General features: G+C 44.2%; 1 pseudogene; it reads right to left on the reverse strand.

Moving 5' to 3' along the window:
- Positions 1 to 345: 345 nt before the first annotated feature.
- Positions 346 to 6,455, reverse strand: part of LOC107692085 (gastrula zinc finger protein XlCGF57.1-like) — a 29,592-nt pseudogene continuing 23,482 nt past the window's right edge.

The raw sequence follows: 6,455 nt of genomic DNA on the forward strand, positions 1-6,455 counted from the left end.
CGTTTATATGTAAATTGAGCAAACACATTTTATTCAGTTGATCACAAGATGTGAAAGATCCCTCCCCTTAACAAAATGCGGACAGAAGTGATACAGGAACAGTATATTTGTGATCCTATCAACCAAAACACATTTTAAACCCAGGTGTAAACAAACCCAAATCCGCTGCTCAGCTATTGTGAATTATATCAGTGATGCTTCTGTGAACCTCAAGATTGTCTTGTTTCTGCAAGTCTTTCCACAGTGATGGCACAGCAAAGGCTTCTCTCTGGTTTTATTACATGACTCACACTGATAACGTAAAAAATACAGTTCTCTCATATGTGAAACCTCATGTGGTGTTTAAATGCTGCTTTATTTTTGAAACTCTTTCCACAGTGACCACATATAAATGGCTTCTCTCCAGTGTGACGGTTTATGTGCCTGTCAAGGTTTCCTTTTTGGTTGAAACTTCTTCCACATTGTTGGCAGGTGAAAGGCTTCTCTCCAGTGTGAATCCTTTTGTGGTCTTCCAAGTGTTGTTTATGATTAAACCTCTTTCCGCACTGAGGGCATGTGTAGGGTTGCTCTCCAGTGTGAATTCTCATGTGGTGTTCAAAGTGTTGTTTTTGACAGAAACTCTTTCCACACTCGGAGCAAGTGTAGGGTCTCTCTCTATGAGTTCTCATGTGGACTTCAAGGTTTCCATGTTGATCAAAACTCTCTCCACACTGATCACATGTGTAAAGCTGCTCTACATTGTGAATTCTCATGTGTCTGGTAAAGCCTTCTTTTTGAGTGAAACTTATTCCACACTGTTGGCAGGTGAAAAGGCTCTCTCCAGTGTGAACAGTCATGTGGGAGTTAAGGTTTTCTTTCCGGTTGAAATTTCTTCCACACTGTTGGCAGGTGTAAGGCTTCTCTCCAGTGTGAATTCTTATGTGGTCTTCTAAGCGCCGTTTATGATTAAACCTCTTTCCGCACTGAGGGCATGTGTAGGGTCGCTCTCCAGAGTGAATTCTCATATGGCCTTCAAAGTGTCGTTTTTGAAAGAAACTCTTTCCACACGGAGGGCATGTGTACAGTTTCTTTCTATGAGTTCTTATATGGACTTTAAGGTTTTCATGTTGATCAAAACTCTCTCCACACCGAGAACAGGTGTAAGGCTTCTTTCCAGTGTGAACGGTCATGTGGGAGTTAAGGTTTCCTTTCCGGTTGAAACTTCTTCCACACTGTTGGCAGGTGTAAGGCTTCTCTCCAGTATGAACTTTAATGTGTCTGTTAAGGCTTCCTTTTTGAGTGAAACTTATTCCACACTGTTGGCAGGTGTAAGGCTTCTCTCCAGTATGAACTTTAATGTGTCTGTTAAGGCTTCCTTTTTGAGTGAAACTTATTCCACACTGTTGGCAGGTGTAAGGCTTCTCTCCAGTATGAACTTTAATGTGTCTGTTAAGGCTTCCTTTTTGAGTGAAACTTATTCCACACTGTTGGCAGGTGAAATAACATCTTCTTCCTGTCTTTTGAGCCCTTTTTCTTGAGGAAGTCTTTTCAGTCTGTGAACAACTAAAATATTTTTCTCCATTTATGAAGTCATGATCTTTCTCTTCCATTTCATTCAGTACTTCACTCTCCTCTTTCAGTACCATCAGGTCTAAGGTAAAAAAAGAGAAATAAATGTTAACCCCAGTTTAATAACACAGAACACATCAAAACATTCAAATATGTAAAGTGTCAAACCTAACATACAACTGCATCTTATATCCACTAAGCAACTGCAAAAGCTGTTACATGTAATCTGAGAAACCCTTCCCAATATTGCTAACTCCTCACTTATTTAGGACATCTCAAAAACTAGCAAGCTGACATTGAAACCCTCTTTAAAAAAGCAAAAAAAAAAAAAAACCAGTTTGACCCAGATCTAATTAATTAGGGGCCAAGAACCGAAGGTGCGTAGGCACCTAATGTAATCATTGTTCTTCTTCTTCTGGGGGCGTATTACAGAAAGTTTCTTATCTTAGGTCTTAACTTAAGCTATGATGTTAAATTAGGATTTTTCACAAATTTGTATTACAGAAGCACATCTTAACTTGATTTGGGATTCTTATCCTATCTTACAAAATCGTATCTTATCTCTAGTTAGGAAATCTTAAATTGCATTATCAAGCTCGACAATCCACTCTCAGGTCTGTTACCAAGCAACCAAAATGGATTCTGGAACTAGAACCGGCTCGGGGATAAATTCAAGTACTGAAGCAGGCTCTGGGACTGGAGCAGGCTCGGGTATGAATTTGAGTACTGGAGCAGGCTCTGGGACTGGAGCGGGCTCTGGATCAGATTCAAGGACTGGAGAGGGATCTGGGGTAAACTTAGAGACTAGAGTGGGCGCCACCACCTTGGGAGGTCCTGCAGTGGAAGCTGCAACCTCTGGGGAAACTACGGTGGTGTGTGCGGCCCAAACACAGAGAATGGCCATAGCCATAACTGGCAGGACAGAGAGTACATCATCTATCTCCAAGACTGACGGTGCTGTGCCTGGGGAACTGGAGTGAGTAGCAGCCGGCAGGCTTGAGAACACGGAGTCTGCGTGGCTCGGGACCACTGAGTCTGCGTGGCTTGGGATGACAGCTATGACGTGATGAGACTCTGGACGATCATCTGTGACGTGACGAGACTCTGGACGTTCATCTGTGACGTGACGAGACTCTGGATGATCAGCTGTGATGTGACGAGACTCTGGACGATCAGCTGTGACGTGACGAGACTCTGGACGATCAGCTGAGACATGATAAGACTCAGTGAGATCAGCTGTGACTTGACATGACTCAGGCTTTGGAAGATCAGCTGAAACGTGAGCAGGCTCTGGCTTGGCAGGCTTGACTTGAGCAGACTCTGGCTTGGCAGGCTTGACGTGAGCAGGCTCTGGAATGGCGGCCATGACGGGACGAGACTCAGGAGCGGTGGCCATTTTGTGAACAGCCTCCAGGCTGGCAGCCATTTTGTGGAGAGACTTTGGGTTGGCAGTCATCTTGTTAACAGTCTCTGGGCTGGTGGCCATTTAATGAAAAGTCTCTGTGCTGGTAGCTATTTTCTGAAAAGTCTCTGGGGCTTTAAAGTCCTCTGCCTCTCCCACAGTGAAAGGAGAACCACATAACAAGAGAGCATAGTCCATAATGTCCCTTAAACTACAGTTAAATTTCCCTTCAGGTAACCATGATTTCGTTGGTTCATTAAGTCCATAACGGAAAAGGTCCTTTAACATGATCTCATCAAAAGGCACTTGACAGGACAACTCACAAAATTGATGAACGTAATCCTCAATAGACAAATCTCTTTGCCGAAGGTGCAGTAGCTGGTCCACTGTGTCCATGATTGGCCTGGAATGCTCTAAAAGCCGCTGGATCCGGGTATGGCTGGTGATTCTGTAATGAAGGAGGCGTCGTGACAACGGAGTTGAGGACCCAAATGCAGGCTTTATTCGTAAACGTGGTCAGACAGGCAGGGTCCAGTACCAGCAAACTTTTGTGAACAGCCTCCAGGCTGGCAGCCATTTTGTGGAGAGACTTTGGGCTGGCAGTCATCTTGTTAACAATCTCTGTGCTGGTGGCCATTTTGTTGAAAAGTCTCTGGGGCTTTAAAGTCCTCTGCCTCTCCCACAGTGAAAGGAGAACCACATAACAAGAGAGCATAGTCCATAATGTCCCTTAAACTACAGTTAAATTTCCCTTCAGGTAACCATGATTTTGTTGGTTCATTAAGTCCATAACGGAAAAGGTCCTTTAACATGATCTCACCAAAAGGCACTTGATAGGACAACTCACAAAATTGATGAACATAATCCTCAATAGACAAATCTCTTTGCCGAAGCACTGTGTCCATGATTGGCCTGGAATGCTCGAAAAGCCGCTGGATCCGGGTATGGCTGGTGATTCTGTAACGAAGGAGGCGTAGTGACAACGGCGTTGAGGATCCAAATGCAGGCTTTATTCGTAAATGTGGTCAGACAGGCAGGGTCCAGTACCAGCAAACAATAATATCCCAGGCAAAGACAAAGAGTAATCCGTAAACAGGCAATGGTTAGGGCAGGCAGCAAAACAATCATAAAAACCAGATAAACAGTCCAAGATCCAAAATACACAAAGGCAAGGCAAGGCAAGGCAAAACAAGGAAACACGGGCAGGAACACAGAAACTAGGAATCATTACAGGCTTAACAATCAGCAGCGAAGTGTTTGAGTGTGTGTGCATCTTTTAAAGTCCTTCTAATGTGAGACAGCTGTGAACTAATGATGAGATCTAATGAGAGACAGGTGGTGCAATAGATGAGTCTGGCAAAGGATTATGGGGAATGTAGTCCAGGGTGAATGGCAAAAGTCAGGGATGGAGTGCCCACTGGTGGAGCTCATGGGCACTCCAGTTGGTGATCGTGACACCTATAGTGCATCCATGTGTTTTTGTAAGAAAAATAACCATATTTCAATGAACACTTTTCTCTAACTTCCGGTATCTGTCATACACGGAAGCTGTTCCGGCAGATGACGCAGCACTTCTGCGCAGCGCGTGCGCCTCTGAGATATGCTAGTCTCACGAGTTTGTTTATAGGAGCAAAGGAAGTAAAGTTTCTTTATCTTACGTCATCCCCCAGCACGGCTTCCACGTATGACAGTTGACGGAAGTGATAGAAAAGTGTTTATTACGTTTGAAATATGGATATTTTTCTTACAAAACCGGGGGAAATCGTGGCCTAATGGTTAGAGAGTCGGACTCGTAACCCAAAGGTTGCGGGTTCGAGTCTCGTACCGGCAGGGATTGTAGGTGGGGGGAGTGAATGTACAGCGCTCTCTCCCACCTTCAATACCACGACCTCTAACCTCTAGAGGCTAACCTCTAGCCTAATGGTTAGAGAGTCGGACTCGTAACCCAAAGGTTGCGGGTTCGAGTCTCGTACCGGCAGGGATTGTAGGTGGGGGGAGTGAATGTACAGCGCTCTCTCCCACCTTCAATACCACGACTGAGGCGCCCTTGAGCAAGGCACCGCACGTTCACTGCTGTGTGTGTGCACTTTGGATGGGATAAATGCAGATAAATGGGATAAATGCAGAGCACTAATTCCGAGTATGGGTCACCATACTTGGCCACATGTCACGTCACTTAAAAAAAAAACACATGCATTCACTACAGGAGGCCTTTATTCACCCCCCCGGAGCCGTGTGAGGCCCTTTTTATTATGGATGCGCGTGCTTTATTTGACGACTTGTGGACCTGTTCAACTGCAACACCCGTTGACTGCTATGATAGAGCTTGGAATAGCCAGGAGAAGCTTCGAGGGTGAGCATTGGGTGGAGAGATGGGAGCGGCAAAGGACCTCAAGGTGGGAATCGAACACAGGTCGCCATGAACGCAGTTGCACTAAGTCGACGCACTATCCACAAGGCTATCGGCACCGACACCCTGACAACATTTGACCATAAATTTAAAGGCTAACATTTTTACATCTGCCTGTTTTGATTTTGTAGAATTACAAATGTTTTATATTTTTGTTACATTAATGCATTCATTGGTGGTTTCTGTTTTTTTTTTCAGTTGCACATAACACTTAAGGATTTTAAGTGACACATTCTGGGTTTAATTGCCTTACACAATAGATGTGTCATCCGTTTTAACACACAAACTGTTAAATTTGACACGTGTTGTCCCTGAACACATTCGCTACTTTTTGCAGTGAATGATACAAAAATAGCCAACACCATATATGTTTAAATGGGTCATTTTATGCATTTTACACTTTCAACTTTCTTTAGTGCATAATGTTGCTGTTTGAGTATGAAAAAGATCTGCAGTTACAAAGCAGAAAGTCACTCCAAGAGGAGTTATTCTCTTGGCGCTTTTCCACTGCATGGCACGGTACCGTTCGGTAGTTCACTTATGTGGGGTTTTCTACTGGGTGCAGTATAGGCATGGGCCGATTACCGGTTTCAAGGTATAACGCGATTTGAAAATTTCACGGTTTCAAAACCGCTAATATTTTCCGTTATACCGTTCCTGCGGTATGCGCTGTTTTTCATGTCTCCTCAAAGACTGAAAGTGTAGGAATCCCTCAGGTTGAGTGCAGTGTAGAGAGAGTAACACGACCCTCCTCCTGTTGGTGCGAGTGAGCGGTCAGTCACGTGTGTGTAGGATGGCCGAACTTAAGGAGCTTCCCCTGGAACTTGCGCGACCGGCAACCGGCCGTTTTTTGTTTTATTGCAAGCAACTCGTCTCTGTTCTGGACTTGCACAAACTACGTTGCAATGCAATCGTTTTCCAAAATGTAATTTATGTGAAAATATGAAGTCTGTAAAAACGCCCATTAACACAGGCCAGAGACGTTGAAGACGGACGCACAGAGAAAAATACTGTAGCAGGCAGATCACTCACTGTTCATGATGCACAAACTATTGGAAGAAAATCCTCAATATTGATTTGGGGGTTTATATGAAT

Source organism: Sinocyclocheilus anshuiensis, unplaced genomic scaffold, assembly GCF_001515605.1.
Source record: "Sinocyclocheilus anshuiensis isolate Anshui unplaced genomic scaffold, SAMN03320099.WGS_v1.1 scaffold998, whole genome shotgun sequence".
NCBI lineage: Eukaryota > Metazoa > Chordata > Actinopteri > Cypriniformes > Cyprinidae > Sinocyclocheilus > Sinocyclocheilus anshuiensis.